The sequence below is a fragment of the Notothenia rossii genome (genome assembly GCF_949606895.1).
Source record: "Notothenia rossii genome assembly, chromosome: 5".
In the NCBI taxonomy this organism is placed as follows: domain Eukaryota; kingdom Metazoa; phylum Chordata; class Actinopteri; order Perciformes; family Nototheniidae; genus Notothenia; species Notothenia rossii.
In genome coordinates, this window is record NC_136903.1 from 49,973,503 (window position 1) to 49,995,068 (window position 21,566).

At 39.3% G+C, this 21,566-nt stretch overlaps 1 protein-coding gene and 1 long non-coding RNA gene across 2 annotated transcripts in view; both read left to right on the forward strand.

The window, feature by feature from the left end:
* The window catches only part of LOC307039292 (uncharacterized protein), a 34,052-nt gene that overhangs the window by 2,734 nt on the left and 9,752 nt on the right, over positions 1-21,566 (forward strand). The window lies entirely within an intron of this gene.
* LOC307039293 lies at positions 735-7,399 on the forward strand. Its single transcript, XR_013808196.1, has 3 exons — positions 735-814; positions 1,387-1,504; positions 2,045-7,399. It is a non-coding gene; the product is annotated as an uncharacterized lncRNA (long non-coding RNA).

A 21,566-nucleotide genomic window follows, 5' to 3' on the forward strand; every position in this document is an offset into this window, starting at 1 on the left:
TATGAGCAGCTATCTGAGGTGGTCTACTATCACACTGAATCGAAGAACTTCTGTGGAAGCAAAGATTTGAGGAAATATTGAAATTTGAAATCAGGAGCAACACTGTTCAAATTCCACTTTTTGGATTGGTTTTATTCTGAAATTCCACATCAGATTGACATGAAATTTTATGAGCAGCTATCTGAGGTGGTCTACTATCACACCGAATAGAAGAACTTCTGTGAAAGCAAAGATTTTAGGAAATATTGAAATTTGAAATCAGGAGGAACACTGTTCAAATTCCACATTTTACATAGCTTTTATTCTGAAATTCCACATCAGATTGTTATGAAATTTTATGAGCAGCTATCTGAGGTGGTCTACTATCACACTGAATCGAAGAACTTCTGTGGAAGCAAAGATTTGAGGAAATATTGAAATTTGAAATCAGGAGCAACACTGTTCAAATTCCACATTTTACATAGCTTTTATTCTGAAATTCCACATCAGATTGTTATGAAATGTTATGAGCAGCTATCTGAGGTGGTCTACTATCACACTGAATCGAAGAACTTCTGTGGAAGCAAAGATTTTAGGAAATATTGAAATTTGAAATCAGGAGCAACACTGTTCAAATTCCACATTTTACATAGCTTTTATTATGAATTTTTGTATTGTATTGATACCAAAATGTTTTTCTTTACTAAGGGATTACTTCAGAATGAGGAGTACCGTGTATGGCAATGCTGACTGGGGGAAAATCAGGTGGAAGGGAATCACCATGGACCATCCTGTCCAACGTGACCAGTGCAGCTGTGGAGTAATCGTGACATTGGTAATGACCGTGTGTGAGTGTGTGTGTGTGAGTGTGTGTGTGTGAGTGTGTGTGTGTGTGTGTGTGTGTGTGTGTGTGTGTGTGTGTGTGTGTGTGTGTGTGTGTGTGTGTGTGTGTGTGTGTGTGTGTGTGTGTGTGTGTGTGTGTGTGTGTGTGTGTGTGTGTGTGTGTGTGTGTGTGTGTGTGTGTGTGTGTGTGTGTGTGTGAGTTTATCTGGAAAAGACAATTTGTGCTACCCTTTGTGACAATTAGTGACAGAATTTCTGTCAATCTCAGAGTAGAGTGTATAATTTCCACAAGGTGACATGGTGTAAGGGAAAATATTCATCTTTTACTGTGTCCAAAATAACATTTGTGTTTATAACCTTTCACATCCGATTAAGGTAGCCAAATATATTATATATTTCCGAGTATATTCTTAAATCGGTGTCTTCATTCAATGTGCAAAGGAAAAATGTATGATAATGCTACAAACATGTATTTATATTACCATAAGCTTCAATTAAAAAGTTTTTTTTATTTAACATTAATTATGTGTAAGATGACAAAGATCATTCTGTATGTTTGTTTAGATGGCAAAGTCATTGATGGAGGCATATCCTGCATTGCCAGACATGACCTTCAAAACCACCAAGAAGGAGATGGCTCTTGCAAGGACACACTTGGCACAGTCATTGTTGAAGGGTTCAGGTTCGTAATCCATTTTAATATTTACTGTAGACATAATTCATTCCTTATCATGTTATTGTGAAATTTGATTTAATCCTACACATCCAAACAAACTGAAGCCTCTCAAAAGAAGCCCAAATAATACATCTTTTGTAGTCCAAGGTGTGACAGAATTTGTGTACAAATGCAAATTCATGTACCCCACACATTTCTCAGAATCATTAATACTTCTTATCAAACTTAAAAGTCAACTGGAGATGAAACATGATCCATATCATTTATAATCTGTTAATGCATGAAGTATTAATATTTTTATAATTTGCATATAATTTATAATCTGTTAAGGCATGAAGTAATAATATTTTTATAATTTGCGACAGTAAAGAATTTTGAATAGTGACAGTTACATTGATTTAGACTGTCAGGCTTTCAATGCGCCTGAGTGGATGATTATCAATCATCTTGTTGACAAGCTAAATGTGTTTTGATTGCAAGTCTGTTGTAACTGAACTGTGTTATGTGTACATAAGTAAATAATAACGTAAATGTATTTCATCTCAGTGTTTGATATGGACAATGACTGTGCGATGTGCGCTGCCCCAAAGCCCCCTGGATCTGGACCTCCGAATACCCTTTGGGTGAGTTTTCCTTTTAAATCAATGACTGCAGGATTTTTCGTTGTTGTTGTTCTTCAATTCTAATATAGACTGGTATAAACTAAATTAAAATATATTGAAGGTGTTAAAACCTAATTGAACCACGATCTTCATCTCCCCCCCGCCCCACGCTCTTTATTTCAATCAAATTACGGTACTTTTATGTAATCATATATGTTCAAGACACATCCAAGAAGCAATGTATGACTGATAAATCATTGACTTTGCTTATTTTATTTTACAGATACAGTGTGATACATGTGAGCGATGGTATCATGAAGAATGTCTGGCGACCGACGAAGACACACTTAAAAAAGCAAGGGCAGGCCATTGGGAATGTGTCCTTTGCATTTAAATTGAAAAACAGCTGCAAACAACACTTGACTCTCACTTTCACCGACACACTGAAGCTCACTTACTGTATGTGTACACAAAATATGGAATTTGAACAGTGTTCCTCCTGATTGGAAATTGTAATTTTTCCTAAAATGTCTGCTTCAACAGTACTTATGAAGCTCAGCGCAAGTTCAGGCAGGAAGACCTATCACTTCGTATTGCGCGTCATGGCAATACTCGCTCCCTTCACTAAAGGATAGGGAGCGCCACTCCCCACTCCTCAGCTAACCTATCACTTCCCTCCATTCACAAGCCTAATCATCGCACCTGTTAATCCCTCTATATATGCTCTCCCCTTTTCCATCAGCTGTCTTCCAGGTGTCAACGCGCAAGCAGCAGCAGGGCTTCGTCCCAGCTCCGGGTATTAATTCATCAGCTCCGCAGTCTTGCGGATTAAGCTACAGGGGGCGTTCCCCAGTTGGCTAGCGGTTCTAGCCGGCCACCCCGCAAACCCGGATGCGGAAGAAAAAGACAAGGATACTGAGCTCCACGGAAGTTCCTCCGGCTTAATGGAAATGGGCTACTTCAGGCAAACAATTGACACACGCCTTCAGTCTCTCGAGAGGGCATCACTGGCATCAGGGCCGCTCAAATGCGGCGCTTCCGGCCTTCACGCGGAACGGGCCCTCATCGCTTGCGAAGCTTCACCCACTTCCGGCTTCAACCACAACCCCTCTTGCAGGCAGGCAGGGCTCAAGCTACATCTCATCGAAGCTACTTCTCCTCCCGGCTCAGTAGCAGTACTGGTCTCTAAGTGCGTCTTAGGTGGCAAGCAAGTAGTGATGGCGAGATGAAGCCTTATGAAGCTTTGAAGCTTTCCAGCAATTGGTTCGCAAAGGGTTCATGTCATGAGGCTTCATCATGGGCTTCATTTGAACATAAACCCCTGTTGGTCAAAGCGTGTAAAACAGGCATATTGGAAATCTCAACAGTTGCGCTCTATCTCATACCGAGTTCCCAATGAGTAAAGCCTTAGAATAACTCTAAACAACGGACATAAAATCCTATTTTCATGTTAACAATATTGTTTTCATTCCAGTTGAACGAGTGTGATTGAAAAGCCTATAGGAGGCTGGTAAACATTGCAAAGAGGGATTCGTATTCCTTAATATTATTCATAAACTTAACCACGTTGTAGCCTGAGAAGGCTAAACCATATCAGGAATACATTTATTAACTGCATTATCTCATTTAGCTGTAGCTTCTATAAGCAAACCCTGCAGTCGTGGGTCGGCTGCTTTCCAGCGAGCCACAGCCCACACGCTGAATCTACCCAAAAAACACTGGATATATCTTATCTGCATTTATTCATTTATTTATTCATGTTTTATTCCTACATTTATTTATGCTTGTATCTATTTATACTTATGACATTTTCCGACCTCTATATAAGTGAGGGTCTGAGCTCTTTTAATTCCATCGTGTCACCAGCGGACCCGGGTACAGGAGGGGTAATATGGTTTTTGTTATACATCCATGGGCATTATGAGCGTTGTGGCTCAACGGTTCAAATGAATCGCTTCCCGAAGCAGTCACGTGGTATCGACAGGCAGCGAGGTTCGCTTGTCATCGATGACGTCACTGGCCCAAAATGGTACAAGCCTCGATACATGCTTCACAAAAAGATTGGGGATTACTCGACACACGCTCCGAAGCCTCGGCGCAGTACGTAACATCACTACTAGCAGGTTCAGCGCACAGCAGGCTCCCCTCCTTTCCCTGCGCCTCACCGCTAAACAGGTAAGAAAAGAGAAGAAAGAAAAGAGAGAAAGGAAAGAAGGAGAAAAGAAGAAGAAAGAGAAAAGCAAAAGAAGAGAAGAACGAAAGAGAAGAAGAAAAAGGAGAGAGGAAAAAAGAGAGAATATCGTTGCTTTAGTTTAGGGTTAAGGTGAGTTCCAGGCAGTGTCGGGTGTAACGCGTTACAGCATGGAGTTATGCAGTTCGGGTAACTACTACCCGTCACAATGCTCAGTAAGTACCGCAGTTTCAAGCTTCACACAGCCACGGATGCTGCCCATCCGTGGATTTTGGGGGTTTCTTTCAGGGAGAAAGAGATGTTCATGTAAGATGATAGAAGACAGTCTAATCACCCAACCAGCACATCAGCATCTACGTCTCACCGTGGCGTAATTAAACTGCTAATTAAGCTAGTCCCATACCAGGGCTCGATAGTAACGGTTGCCATTGGCAACCATTTGGAAACGTCAACCACTTCTTGGACTTTGGTTGCCATCAGTGGCAACCAGTTTTTAACATAAGAAATAAGGACAGCAAACGTGCACCCCAAAATAGATAAATGTTCAAATTCGTTTTTAAGAGTGATATTTAATGTTGTGACCAGTCGGAACCTGATACTTAAAATGCACGTGCATTGGCGTGATTACAGAGCCAGAAGCGATGCACGTTTACTCGCGTGCGCCGTGTGTTTGTTTTACAACAAAATGGCGAAGCAAAAATAAGTTGCTTGACTGTGATAAAAGTTCAGCCAACACCTCAACTTCTCCAATGAATGTTCAAAGTGATTCAACTGATGGAGCGTAAGGTAAAACCCGAACGAAAAACAAAGAGGAATGTTTTCTATTCACTTCCGGTAAAAGTTCCTTCAAAATAATAAGAGTCCCGATCTTATTACTACAAAATAAAAGTGCAAAACGAAACTTTACCATAGAAAATGGTTGCATTAAATTATAATCACTCTATAAAAAGGTAACACATTTTAAATATAGTAAGACATATTAAAGGTAATTTACAGCATCAATAATTAATATCAAATGTTTAACTATGAATGGTTTTCATTTATTTAACATTAGAAATGTATTAGTCTGGCCAATCCAAGACTTCATGCTGAAGGGCAATGGGTCTATGGTGGGGGTCAGCACAAAGGTCAAGAAAACCCACATTTGAAAGGGAGACAACGGATGATCAAGAAACTGGTGACTTGCTCAATTCATTTGTGAGGGATCTATGAAGACAGGACAACAGCAGCAATACTGGTATTTCGTATACCAGCAATCGAGGGTGGACAAGTTTACTACCACTTAGGTTCAAATAAGTGCGTTAATTACTTATTGTAAAGCATTCGAACATTCTCGTGTCACATGTTCATCATTAAGTGGATGTATAACTGTATAGCATCTTAATTATTTAAAATGTAAGGTATCAAAAAGGGCAACCGTATTTTCAGTTGGCAACCAAAAGCGGATGCCTGGTTGCCAGCCTGGCAACCACTTTTAAAAGTTAGTGCTGAGCCCTGCCTATATCATGGGTCATGTCTCAGCATTTAACTAAGCAAATATTATTTCATGCTGCTCATATTGCACTCATATATTTGGTTCATGCTCACATGGCTTATGTTAAGCAGGGTATGATATTCATGCATCATTGTACTCAAGCTAACAGCCGCATTACATTGTCTACATCTCCCTCTTCGCCGGGCATCGGCTCGTGCCGGCTATTCAAGATCTCTCCAGTTTACCTCTGGTAAACATGCATATAACTGGTGGTGGTGTCTTAAGAGCATTTCAGGGCTCGTTCAGGATAGGTGCAGCAAACCTGCCGCAATTAAGGTAATTGTTCCTCTTCCCTACAACAACCGCTTCTCATCCTACATTCGTCCGAACGCCAGTGCCGTGCTGGCTATGCAAAGGTCTCTCCAAACCTTCAAATTGGTACGTATGCATATAACTGGTGGTGGTTCTTAGCATGTCAGCACGTATATTCGCCCCGCGGCTCATGTTATCCTTGCATGTCTAACCCTGTACGTCCAGGTTGTAACCTTCGGGTCTGTATAAAATGTGTCCCTGCGAAGTCAGGTTGCCCCGTACGTCCGGGATGCCCTGTACGTCCAGGATGCCCCGTTCGTCCGGGATGCCCCGTACGTCCGGGAAGCCCTGTATGTCCAGGACGCCCTGTATGTCCAGGATGCCCCGTACGTCCGGGATGCCCCGTATGTCCGGGAAGCCCCGTATGTCCGGGACGCCCCGTATGTCCGGGATGCCCCGTACGTCCGGGATGCCCCGTACGTCCGGGAAGCCCTGTATGTCCAGGACGCCCTGTATGTCCAGGATGCCCTGTACGTCCAGGAAGCCCTGTACGTCCAGGGAGGATGCCTAAATCCCCACATGTATTAACCTCTCTTTTCATCCATAGATTTCCACTGCATCCCACAAGGTAAGATTTCATCACGTTCAGTACTTCATACCTTCACTTCTTTTGGGGGTTCATCGGAAACGGTTCTTCCCTTCCCGAATGACATCCTACAAAACCTGGGCCTAATCGCCAAACACCATTTCATTCACTTGTTATAAACTGTCATCATTATGTTCATTTATATAATGTGACCCGATAATAAACATGTATTCCATACATCACGTCTCCCCTGAGTGAAATGAAGCTCAGCGCAAGTTCAGGCAGGAAGACCTATCACTTCGTATTGCGCGTCATGGCAATACTCGCTCCCTTCACTAAAGGATAGGGAGCGCCACTCCCCACTCCTCAGCTAACCTATCACTTCCCTCCATTCACAAGCCTAATCATCGCACCTGTTAATCCCTCTATATATGCTCTCCCCTTTTCCATCAGCTGTCTTCCAGGTGTCAACGCGCAACCCTCCTCCACCCCTTCGCCTCCTGCTTCCAACTCAGGGCCAAGCTCAACCTTCTCCCTTCCAACCGGACCTAACCACTTATCACCACCACCAGTGTCTAGACCCGGGGGGGTTCATCGGAAACGGTTCTTCCCTTCCCGAATGACATCCTACAAAACCTGGGCCTAATCGCCAAACACCATTTCATTCACTTGTTATAAACTGTCATCATTATGTTCATTTATATAATGTGACCCGATAATAAACATGTATTCCATACATCACGTCTCCCCTGAGTGAACTGCTATTCTGTGTGATAATAGACCACCTCAGATAGCTGCTCATAAAATGTCATAACAATCTGATGTGGAATTTCAGAATAAAACCAATCCAAAATGTGGAATTTGAACAGTGTTGCTCCTGATTTCAAATTGCAACATTTCCTAAAATCTTTGCTTCCACAGAAGTTCTTCAATTCAGTGTGATAGTAGACCACCTCAGATAGCTGCTCATAAAATTTCATAACAATCTGATGTGGAATTTCATAATAAAAGCTATGTAAAATGTGGAATTTGAACAGTGTTGCTCCTGATTTCAAATTTCAATATTTCCTAAAATCTTTGCTTCCACAGAAGTTCTTCGATTCAGTGTGATAGTAGACCACCTCAGATAGCTGCTCATAACATTTCATAACAATCTGATGTGGAATTTCAGAATAAAAGCTATGTAAAATGTGGAATTTGAACAGTGTTGCTCCTGATTTCAAATTTCAATATTTCCTCAAATCTTTGCTTCCACAGAAGTTCTTCGATTCAGTGTGATAGTAGACCACCTCAGATAGCTGCTCATAAAATTTCATAACAATCTGATGTGGAATTTCAGAATAAAAGCTATGTAAAATGTGGAATTTGAACAGTGTTCCTCCTGATTTCAAATTTCAATATTTCCTAAAATCTTTGCTTTCACAGAAGTTCTTCTATTCGGTGTGATAGTAGACCACCTCAGATAGCTGCTCATAAAATTTCATGTCAATCTGATGTGGAATTTCAGAATAAAACCAATCCAAAAAGTGGAATTTGAACAGTGTTGCTCCTGATTTCAAATTTCAATATTTCCTCAAATCTTTGCTTCCACAGAAGTTCTTCGATTCAGTGTGATAGTAGACCACCTCAGATAGCTGCTCATAAAATTTCATAACAATCTGATGTGGAATTTCAGAATAAAAGCTATGTAAAATGTGGAATTTGAACAGTGTTCCTCCTGATTTCAAATTTCAATATTTCCTAAAATCTTTGCTTTCACAGAAGTTCTTCTATTCGGTGTGATAGTAGACCACCTCAGATAGCTGCTCATAAAATTTCATGTCAATCTGATGTGGAATTTCAGAATAAAACCAATCCAAAAAGTGGAATTTGAACAGTGTTGCTCCTGATTTCAAATTTCAATATTTCCTCAAATCTTTGCTTCCACAGAAGTTCTTCGATTCAGTGTGATAGTAGACCACCTCAGATAGCTGCTCATAAAATTTCATAACAATCTGATGTGGAATTTCAGAATAAAAGCTATGTAAAATGTGGAATTTGAACAGTGTTCCTCCTGATTTCAAATTTCAATATTTCCTAAAATCTTTGCTTTCACAGAAGTTCTTCTATTCGGTGTGATAGTAGACCACCTCAGATAGCTGCTCATAAAATTTCATGTCAATCTGATGTGGAATTTCAGAATAAAACCAATCCAAAAAGTGGAATTTGAACAGTGTTGCTCCTGATTTCAAATTTCAATATTTCCTCAAATCTTTGCTTCCACAGAAGTTCTTCGATTCAGTGTGATAGTAGACCACCTCAGATAGCTGCTCATAAAATTTCATAACAATCTGATGTGGAATTTCAGAATAAAAGCTATGTAAAATGTGGAATTTGAACAGTGTTCCTCCTGATTTCAAATTTCAATATTTCCTAAAATCTTTGCTTTCACAGAAGTTCTTCTATTCGGTGTGATAGTAGACCACCTCAGATAGCTGCTCATAAAATTTCATGTCAATCTGATGTGGAATTTCAGAATAAAACCAATCCAAAAAGTGGAATTTGAACAGTGTTGCTCCTGATTTCAAATTTCAATATTTCCTCAAATCTTTGCTTCCACAGAAGTTCTTCGATTCAGTGTGATAGTAGACCACCTCAGATAGCTGCTCATAAAATTTCATAACAATCTGATGTGGAATTTCAGAATAAAAGCTATGTAAAATGTGGAATTTGAACAGTGTTCCTCCTGATTTCAAATTTCAATATTTCCTAAAATCTTTGCTTTCACAGAAGTTCTTCTATTCGGTGTGATAGTAGACCACCTCAGATAGCTGCTCATAAAATTTCATGTCAATCTGATGTGGAATTTCAGAATAAAACCAATCCAAAAAGTGGAATTTGAACAGTGTTGCTCCTGATTTCAAATTTCAATATTTCCTCAAATCTTTGCTTCCACAGAAGTTCTTCGATTCAGTTTGATAGTAGACCACCTCAGATAGCTGCTCATAAAATTTCATAACAATCTGATGTGGAATTTCAGAATAAAAGCTATGTAAAATGTGGAATTTGAACAGTGTTCCTCCTGATTTCAAATTTCAATATTTCCTAAAATCTTTGCTTTCACAGAAGTTCTTCTATTCGGTGTGATAGTAGACCACCTCAGATAGCTGCTCATAAAATTTCATGTCAATCTGATGTGGAATTTCAGAATAAAACCAATCCAAAAAGTGGAATTTGAACAGTGTTGCTCCTGATTTCAAATTTCAATATTTCCTCAAATCTTTGCTTCCACAGAAGTTCTTTGATTCAGTGTGATAGTAGACCACCTCAGATAGCTGCTCATAAAATTTCATAACAATCTGATGTGGAATTTCAGAATAAAAGCTATGTAAAATGTGGAATTTGAACAGTGTTCCTCCTGATTTCAAATTTCAATATTTCCTAAAATCTTTGCTTTCACAGAAGTTCTTCTATTCGGTGTGATAGTAGACCACCTCAGATAGCTGCTCATAAAATTTCATGTCAATCTGATGTGGAATTTCAGAATAAAACCAATCCAAAAAGTGGAATTTGAACAGTGTTGCTCCTGATTTCAAATTTCAATATTTCCTCAAATCTTTGCTTCCACAGAAGTTCTTCGATTCAGTGTGATAGTAGACCACCTCAGATAGCTGCTCATAAAATTTCATAACAATCTGATGTGGAATTTCAGAATAAAAGCTATGTAAAATGTGGAATTTGAACAGTGTTCCTCCTGATTTCAAATTTCAATATTTCCTAAAATCTTTGCTTTCACAGAAGTTCTTCTATTCGGTGTGATAGTAGACCACCTCAGATAGCTGCTCATAAAATTTCATGTCAATCTGATGTGGAATTTCAGAATAAAACCAATCCAAAAAGTGGAATTTGAACAGTGTTGCTCCTGATTTCAAATTTCAATATTTCCTCAAATCTTTGCTTCCACAGAAGTTCTTTGATTCAGTGTGATAGTAGACCACCTCAGATAGCTGCTCATAAAATTTCATAACAATCTGATGTGGAATTTCAGAATAAAAGCTATGTAAAATGTGGAATTTGAACAGTGTTCCTCCTGATTTCAAATTTCAATATTTCCTAAAATCTTTGCTTTCACAGAAGTTCTTCTATTCGGTGTGATAGTAGACCACCTCAGATAGCTGCTCATAAAATTTCATGTCAATCTGATGTGGAATTTCAGAATAAAACCAATCCAAAAAGTGGAATTTGAACAGTGTTGCTCCTGATTTCAAATTTCAATATTTCCTCAAATCTTTGCTTCCACAGAAGTTCTTCGATTCAGTGTGATAGTAGACCACCTCAGATAGCTGCTCATAAAATTTCATAACAATCTGATGTGGAATTTCAGAATAAAAGCTATGTAAAATGTGGAATTTGAACAGTGTTCCTCCTGATTTCAAATTTCAATATTTCCTAAAATCTTTGCTTTCACAGAAGTTCTTCTATTCGGTGTGATAGTAGACCACCTCAGATAGCTGCTCATAAAATTTCATGTCAATCTGATGTGGAATTTCAGAATAAAACCAATCCAAAAAGTGGAATTTGAACAGTGTTGCTCCTGATTTCAAATTTCAATATTTCCTCAAATCTTTGCTTCCACAGAAGTTCTTCGATTCAGTGTGATAGTAGACCACCTCAGATAGCTGCTCATAAAATTTCATAACAATCTGATGTGGAATTTCAGAATAAAAGCTATGTAAAATGTGGAATTTGAACAGTGTTCCTCCTGATTTCAAATTTCAATATTTCCTAAAATCTTTGCTTTCACAGAAGTTCTTCTATTCGGTGTGATAGTAGACCACCTCAGATAGCTGCTCATAAAATTTCATGTCAATCTGATGTGGAATTTCAGAATAAAACCAATCCAAAAAGTGGAATTTGAACAGTGTTGCTCCTGATTTCAAATTTCAATATTTCCTCAAATCTTTGCTTCCACAGAAGTTCTTCAATTCAGTGTGATAGTAGACCACCTCAGATAGCTGCTCATAAAATTTCATAACAATCTGATGTGGAATTTCATAATAAAAGCTATGTAAAATGTGGAATTTGAACAGTGTTGCTCCTGATTTCAAATTTCAATATTTCCTAAAATCTTTGCTTCCACAGAAGTTCTTCGATTCAGTGTGATAGTAGACCACCTCAGATAGCTACTCATGAAATTTCATAACAATCTGATGTGGAATTTCAGAATAAAACCAATCCAAAAAGTGGAATTTGAACAGTGCTCCTCCTGATTTCAAATTGCAATATTTCCACAAATCTTTGCTTCCACAGAAGTTCTTCAATTCAGTGTGATAGTAGACCACCTCAGATAGCTGCTTATAAAAATTCATGTTAATCTGATGTTGAATTTCAGAATAAAACCAATCCAAAAAGTGGAATTTGAACAGTGTTCCTCCTGATTTCAAATTGCAATATTTCCTAAAATCTTTGCTTCCACAGAAGTTCTTCAATTCAGTGTGATAGTAGACCACCTCAGATAGCTGCTCATAAAATTTCATAACAATCTGATGTGGAATTTCAGAATAAAACCAATCCAAAAAGTGGAATTTGAACAGTGTTGCTCCTGATTTCAAATTGCAATATATCCAAAAATCTTTGCTTCCACAGAAGTTCTTCAATTCAGTGTGATAGTAGACCACCTCAGATAGCTGCTCATAAAATTTCATAACAATCTGATTTGGAAGTTCAGAATAAAAGCTATGTAAAATGTGGAATTTGAACAGTGTTCCTCCTGATTTCAAATTGCAATATTTCCACAAATCTTTGCTTCCACAGAAGTTCTTCGATTCAGTGTGATAGTAGACCACCTCAGATAGCTACTCATGAAATTTCATGTCAATCTGATGTGGAATTTCAGAATAAAAGCTATGTAAAAAGTGGAATTTGAACAGTGTTAATCCTGATTTCAAATTGCAATTTTTCCTAAAATCTTTGCTTCCACAGAACTTCTTTTATTCAGTGTTATAGTAGACCACCTCAGTGAGCTACTCATGAAATTTCATAACAATCTGATGTTTAATTTCATAATAAAAGCTATCCAAAATGTCCTATTTGAGCAGTGTTTCGCCTAGATTACAAGACAATCTGATTTATAATATGAGAAAGAAATATTTGTTTTTTAGCTCAATGTTCAAAGATCATGTAAACTAATGTCTCAAAATTAGGATTTGATCATACTGACAGTTCTATTTTAATTTATTGCAGCGGACTTCCGGTCTAAGACCGGAAGTTATGTAACCGCAGTCTGCTGCTTGCTAGTTCATGGACGTCCATAAGAGAGAGACACATGTGTCCCTGTTGATGTGTGTTGTCTTTAATAAACAATGGCGGGAATACATCTGTCTCCGAAATTTCCTGGGATCATTACAATATATATACCGTAAAAAAAAAACTCGTCTTATTCTGAAAACCGGAAGATGTTACACGCCAGTAAAGACTCGCCGACTTCATTTTTACCGTAAAACTCGTAATACGGGCGAACTTTCAATTTTGGGACGGCTCACTTGACCAACAGAAACGTAGCGTAGGCTCACTTGACCGCAGTCGTTTCCGCTCTACATCCTGAACTCCTCCCTTCGATGCAATGCACTTCCGTTTTGGCGGACTGGGTTTGTTTTGCTAGCTAGCTCCGTTGTGCCGACAAAGCACTGATATCGCAGAGACAAAGAGGATATAACAATTACAACATGAAGAAAAGTGGTTCGGGAACTACGTGTGCGGTAGTTGGTTGCAATCACTCGAGAAAGCACCTGAACGAGTGGTTAGATAGAGAGTGCTACGACCACAAACCAGCACCCAGCACCCAGCCATGTTGTTCATTAAATACAGATAAACACAACAAATACTGCATGCATTGTATTTTTTAATATTATATATTAATATTTTCATAGTGATGTAATTGTGTGGGCTGCTTTTATATTTTAATTTGTAATACCTGTTAGGATTAAACATGTGATCTTTCTTGTTGAAGCCATTTCTTTAGTTTCCTCTCAACAATTAATTAATTCAGTGTTATTTATGTACAGTATGAGCTTAATATGAATGATGAACTGTGTTAAAAGAAATTGTAGCACTCTAAGGAACATATGAAATGCAATAATGCAATAACAGTGCAATAATGAAATTAAATTACATCAAACTTTATTTTCACTCAAACAGTACAGGCACATATGATATATTGCACAGCATAAAGAGATCATGTAAATTGTGCATTATGTAAACAACAGACAACTGTTGGCTCCTGTGGGCATGACCTAAATAAGGCAGTTTATTTTGGTTTTAAAATGCTGAGATATTTACTGCAGAACTGTAACCTTCCCTCAACAAAATCGTCAACAATTTTCGGGAGCATGTGGGCAAAGTAGAATGTGCGCAGCCTTATGATATGCCTTCAGACTGTCCATTGCTTTTCCATCTATTGCCATGGATTGAACGAAGTAGGAGCACATTTTGCTGTACGTTATGCTGGGCCACGTCGTCATGTTATCCTCCCAGTTTTGCACTGAATTCGGGTGGGGGAGAGTAACGCCATCTCCAGTCAAAGAAGTAGAATCGTGTTCCCAAGCTAGCATCACTGTTAGCATCGAAATCGCTGTGTTTACACCAGTGCCCGTCTGACTGTTTACACCGGTTTACACCGACAGACGCTGTGCAAAAGACTTCCGGCGGAAATGAAGTGCATTTTGAAGGATTATTTGAATTATTTGAAGTATTAAAGTAACGGGGTATGACAGGAAAGTAAAATCTGGTATATTCATTTTGGTGTCACCTTATATATGTTCATGTGTGTTAAATTTGAAGGGACAAAGTATCCTTTCCTCCCCCAATATATTGAGGTGAATTCTGTGTGCTTAGAGAAGAGATGGGAGCATGGGACACCATATTTGGAGATAGTGCCAGACGCTGGAATGCTTCCCTCGTAAAAGAAGGATGGGTGTGTGTGACACAATCTTGTAGCAGATGTGTATGTGTTTTCATTGAAGTAAATATAAATGCTACAGGATTACTGGTCAACTATACCTCTGTTCTTATTCTTTCATGTGTGGGTACTAAATGGCTACAAACATTGTGGAGAAATTAGCTTAAACATCTTTTATTACTCTATATGAAATGGAAGCAGTTTTATGATAGGGACGAGAGAGCTGGGGGAGGGACGCATTCCAGGAGTTTCAGCATGTCAATTGTCAGGGGAATCGACTTGTTTTCAATAGAGGTGTGTGGTTAGTTACTTTGTGTTAATAATAGCAGTATGTGTAAAGGAAGCTGGAAATATACAATGTGAAACCTTTTATTTGAAGTAAAGATGTGAACAATAGCTCAAACAAATGGAAGGGCCATAGGTAAGCCTGTGAGAAGTTTGACTATTTGGAAAGCATCTCTAATACTGCTTAAGAGCATAGGTAATGTGTTCCTCGTTGTTATTGATATGAAAGTAATTAACATGTATTACGTATATTTAGCCAACTATAACAACTATATCTTAAAACATACTTTTAACTTGTGTGTGGCAGTCAGGAGGCGGGAAGATGGACTCGGACAAAGGGCCATAAAGGAGATGTGTGTGTGCTGGCTAAAAGCTGCTGTGTCGCACTGATTGGGTGCGACAGGCCATGTGTTGATCTCTGCCAATAAGATGACCTCTGGGGGAATGCACGTACACACCTCCTCCTGTGTTTTAGTATGAAAGACTGTGTTTTCCTTTGGTTCGCGCTCTTGTTTTTCACCAGCCGTTCCTGAGACCTATCTCACACGGGTGGTAGAACCTGAGCCCGGAGTACTCTGCAGAGTGCTTCGTGATTTCTTTGTATTTGTATCGTTACTGTATATCATTAAAGCAGGATTATTGTTTAACTTGTATTCTGGTGTTTCTTAATCCCTTTATTTTCCCGAACTCACCCAGCTTAGCAAACGACACGCGGAGACGAGGTTGGTTTGCAACATCCTCCAAATCTCCAACAAATGGTGAACCCGACGTTTCTGAGTGGGGTGTTTTCGGGGAAGAGACCACCAGCGGCAAGCGGACGGAATAGTCCAGGGCTAAGCATCTCGGCCTCTTCTGACAACTACAAACAGAGCTCTGTACAATAGGCTACCAGGTGAGCAAACACGATTTAATTCGAAACCTGTGATTTGACCATATTCCAAATTTTGGGGTTGTCAGATGAGGTTTACAGTGTTTTTTTTTGTAGTAACAGTGCAAATGCGTGTTTTAGTTGTTAAAACCGAATATTGAGTTTCGGCAGGCCAGAAGGGTATTAAAGTCCCTGGCTTGGAAGTGGAGGTATAAGAGTCCCCACAGTTAAAATCGGATATCAAGTTCCGACAGGCCAGAAGGGTATTAAAGTCCCTGGCTTGGAAGTGGTGGTATTGAGTCCCCACAGTTAGACTGTCTAAGAGTAGTCAGTTGGTTGTATTAAGTCTCCATATAAGACTGACCCAAAATAACGAATCCACAGCTCGACGGGGCTGGAGATGAGTTATTTGTTATAAGTGATCCAAAGGAGAGTAATGCAAACTTCAGAAAGTCATTCTGAAGTGACCGGGTCTCACTATATCCTTTGGTGTGTTGTGAATATTTACTGGTAACAAGGACAGTAAGTCAGATCAATAGATATGAAGTCTGTGAATATTTACTGGTAACAGAAACAGCCTAAGTCAGATGAATAGATACGAAGTCATAATGAAAGGAGAATTTCAACGGGAGGAGCGTGAGTTAAGAGCTTACGAGGACAGTGGGTTCAAGCAGAAAAATTGAATAAAAGGATAGCAGAAGTGTTAATTGTTGAAAGAAGCCCCCCTTTTCCAGAGGAGAGGCTGAGAGCTACAGCAGGGGAGAGATAAGGGGGTGTCAGTATTTGTCTGTGAGAGTTCCCCCACCCTTTTTCCTCTCGAGAGCAGCAGCAGCAGCCCGGAGTGTGTCTGCTTGCTTTTTCCCTAGTGATCTGAAGTTGGAGTGAAATACATAGAAAATGAACAGATCAAGGTGTGATTTGAAGTGGAAGATATATTGAAATAAATAAGAAACAATGATTTGCTGCTATTTAAATATAGTCTTTGAGAACTGATTGATACCGTTGCATTGCGTTGTGAATTTCATGGTATTTGTCATTAACAAAGGATTGTACTTAATTATATTCCAAGGGGAAAATTATATTAAATACAGGAACAAAAGAGTAGAAAGTAAAGAGAAGATTTTTGTGAGTTCGTCAGAGGGAATCTGTTAATGTTTAAGCATGACAGAGGTCCTGCACAAGGTTTTACTCCAGCCATCTCACACGGTTACACAAAGGGGTGATTTATGAGAAACTTGTGGTCAGGAGAAATGAGATGTTTTGGAGAGTAGACAGAGAGAGAGAGAAAAGTAAGGTTGTTGCTAAAATATAGAGAGTAAAAGTTATATAAAGTTAACTACTATTCGGGAGAATGTCATATTGTTGAATGAGTAACCTAAAATAAGTGAAGATGGTGAAATAGTTTGATTAAGGATACAACCGGTAACTACTGATTAAATACACAGTGATGGTGTACATGAACATTGAGAGTAGATTAAGTTGTTTTGTTCTTCATGCTTTTCACCAGAAGTCATTTGAATTGTTATTATTTTTAAGTCGTGTTGTTTTGTGTTATATTTCTAGACTATAATGTACCCACATGCATGTGGTTTCTTTGTCCCAGTTCATTTTAAAGTCAGCCGCCTCATGGCTAAATCTATTTGACCCCATGAGGTCAAGAGTCATTCTGTTAGACCACCATCTTGTGAAAGACAAATCATTGTTCTTTTGTCACATTTTGAATTAGAAAAGAGTTCATTTTGCTAGATCAATTTATCTATAAATGTTGTAGTGGGAGTTTTGTGTTTGCTAACATTTTTAGGAACGACAACACTAGGAGATGAGTAAACTCAAGAATCCGTGGAGTGTAAATACATTGACAAAAACACATTTTTATACTCTAACTTTTTGCACATCATAGACAAGGTATTTAGACAATATAAATAAATATTCACCAAAAGTAATAAGTAAAATGGAAAGTAGACATGGGCCTACACTTGAGTCAAAGTATATTGCTGTGATCTGATCAGTGTGCTCTGCAGGTTTACTATTGTTCTAAGTAACAGTGGGATTTAAAATATTGGAGAAAGTATGGAGATGTTCTTTCGTAGTGTGTGAAATATGTAATGCTTGAAACAGGTATTTCAATTTATGGAAGAAAATGGTTTCCTGAAAGACTCAGGTTGGGTAGATATGTAACAATGGATGAAACAATTTATAGAGGGAGTTTTTGTAATATCATTAGTAGACATTAATGGTGTTGTTTAGATGGCATTTAGCAACTAAGACATATAGTATGATTAGAAAGAGACAGAGTGGAAAGGGTTGGATTGATTCAATCTCAGTGTGCTAGATTTCTTATGGATAATGCGTCCCGGGACCTGGACTCCCCCTCTGAGTTAGAAAGGCTACGACCCCGTCCCTCCAAGCAGACAAAAGACCCAACCCAAAAGGAGGCTCCTCCTTCTCCATCAAACAGACAGAGAACCGGAGCTGAACCGTCTCCACCTGAGGCATCCAGAACCAAACCGCTTGCTGACATACAGAAATACTCTCATCAGTCCCTCAGACAGGGCATGAAGCTGAGCCACGAGATTTGGCACAGGAGCAGAGTGGGGGACATGAGAGCAGAATCCGCCCTCCATGAAGCAGCAGAGAGACTGTAAAGGGGAGATGGAATGCAAAGCAGTGCAAGAACAGTGGCATGATGTGGGCTGCAGATGTGACTGGGCCAAAGGCTGCCTAAAACAGTTACAGCGGATGGATTCAAGAGCTGATGGACTGAAGAGAAGACAGAATCAGAGGAGTTGGCATAGTCGATTTGAAGTGAGGAGGTCGGGGTCACGGCTTGAGACAACCAGGGGAGGAGAAAAGGAAAACGGGAATGAGTGAGTTTACACATAAACACACTTATTCACAAAACGCACATAAAAGACACCACATTTAAAGAACTTGAATTGACTTGATAAATAAGTAAAGATAAAAAGAGGTATTAACCATGAATTAATCGATTGGTAAATTCAAAATAGCAGTAAAGAGGAAACTATTAATGTCAAATGAGAAAATCATCCTAAAAACACACTGAGGGTTAAAGGGGGAGACATGAGGGAAATATGCACTACACTTTAAGCAGGGGGTGTTTTGGAGTAGCACAGTGTAGAACCATATTCTTCAATCTTTCCATCATATTAATAAATCATTCTTCAAGAGATTTTTATTCATGTGTGAATAAAGCAGTGATTTCATTTGTTACAATATTGATTTCACCATTGTGGCATAGTTATTACCATAGGAGGGCTTTAGGATGGAAACTGTTTTTAATCCTTGATAGAGTAAAGGGTGATGGTTGCATGTTCGGACACCCAAGGTTCCACTCACTGCTAAAGAGTTTAACATTGTTTTTAAGTAGACCAGAATTGAAGATGAATGAGTATAATGAGCTATGAAATGCAGAGCTACACAGATCCTAGTAATGTTTTGACTTAAGATAATAGTTATGTACACAAGTTTCTGAATTAGATTTCTTAGACATTTTAATACTACTTAGTTGTAAATAAATTGCAGTAGTAGTAGTACTATTATGAAGTGAGTTTTGTACCAAGTTGCAGGAAATGTGGGAAGCAGCCGTCCCGATGACAAGTTAGAGATATCTGACTTAAGGTGGTAATCGTGAATTGATAAATGATGGCGCTCCATATATGACTGATTTTTGTAGACAAAGGATACTGGCCTATGCTGAAATATCAAAGTCTCTGCAGAGCACGACACATGGCCAATGAAACTGAGACCAAATGACCTTTGACCCTGACTGACAGTGTGACTTGAGAAAAGCACTATCAATGACTGACTCTGGGGCTGACCAAACTTGACTTTACAACCTGACAGTGTGAGTGTGAATGAATTTCTGCATGTGATCAGTGTAACTGCATGATTCTAAAACAATAACTAACCGAGCATGTCTTTGGACTAATACATTATTTTGGAGCTCCATGGGAAACACAGGTTTCCTACAATTTCACACATTTGGAAAAATGCACATGTGACCCGTTTCTAATTCCCACAGGAGTTGGCGGTTTGCAAATGTAAAACTCAAACTAAAATCTAAAGATTCTGTTTCTTTTAGGACTGCCAGCTGGAAATGAACACTTATTTTCCCTGGAGTGTTTACTGTGAAAGATGATGGATATACTTTTGTGAATGATGTTTGGTATTTTCTTATAACCACTGGTTACCTGAAGGTTTTCTTCCCATACAGGATTTTATTACACATGTTTACATGTGTAAAAAGGGGGAGTGTGGGATATTTTCATTTAGGGACTGGAAGAAACCTGCCGCCCCAACTCAGATGTTCAATCTGACCATTGATGGACAGTTTTAGATTTAACCTGCTCCATATCTGGGGATAAGATAATGTTTGATTAATGTTGACATGTTTCTAATATTGATTGAGTTATAACAGGTAACACAGAGGCAGAATCAGTGGCCAAGGGGCTACTGAGAGAGGTAATTCCAGAATGAGAATGAGAAGGTGAACTGTGATAATGAAAACAATTTGGTAATATTTCAACAGGTATTAAAGTAACTGAGGTTTGAAATGTAGAAAGAACATATTACAGCTAAGTTAAAACATAGTAATGTAATGAGATAGAATTTAATTTAGACAACATCTTGTAACTAGCCTGGTAAAGAAGTAAAAGCCATAGACTGTTTAGATCATTATGGGGATGTACATTTAATTTAAAGTCATAATAGAAAGACATTTGATGACAGTATGTTGGATTTCTGTATTCATTTTTCAGCTTGATAATATCCAAGCAGTGACAGGTAGAAGCAGTCTCGCCTGGAAATTATTCACTTTGTCAGTATCATGATTTTAGTTGTTTTTAATCCATAACATTAGTTTGTTCCATTACCAGAGACATTAGCAGTTCATATTATATTTAGATTTTAAATGGGATCTCAAGGATTTCATTTATAATAACACAGATGCTGGTCAGGAATTCAGAGCTATTGAGATATGTTATTCAGTTCACCTGAAGATGTTGGGGTTTATTTTGTTGACACAGGCCAAGTATTAGAATTCTGAAGCGGCCTACCAACGGTGGGTCAAACACCTGAGGGCCCAGAAGCACTGAGCGTAGACTTGAGGGGTGGGTATCAGATTTCTCCACACAGGTTGCTGACGCCAAAAGGGGGACCCGAGGAGCAGGAGGCCGACACAGCGGAGTTCGTCAGGCCTACGTGACTCAACCCCAGGTTCTCCGGCCTCTACAGAGTGACCCAGAGGACATCTCATGCCGTCCGCCGAGGAGCAAAGGGGGACATCTGGTACTACTGGAGCCAGTGTGCGGCGAGGAACACTGCGGCTAGGACCTTGGAGGACATCAGGATGGACCTGGCTATCGTCAACGCGGACATCCCTACAGCAGATGACTTGGAAGCAGGCATCAGCGGACTGGAGGAGAAGGACCTCGCGGACATCCCTACAGCAGACGACTTGGAAGGAGGCGTCAGCGGGCTGGGGGACTTCTCGAGGCAGCAGAGGAGTCTACTTCTCTCTGATCAGATTCATCAGTTCCACCTTTGAAGGAAAGGCCGCATCTCCCCCTCCCTATCAGCTGCCCTTGTTGGCGTATTCCGCTGAGGGGGGGGGGGGCCCTGATGATTCAACAACACGCAAGGATGCTGCTGTCTGGCACTCAGGCTCTCACTCTGATAGTTTCTTCACTGTCATTGGAGGTTGTTTTCTGTTCTCAAAGGTTTAATGAAGGGGGACAGACACAGTATCAAAGAATGACAGTAGTTTGTTTCAAATGTCTTATGTGTGTTGGTCTC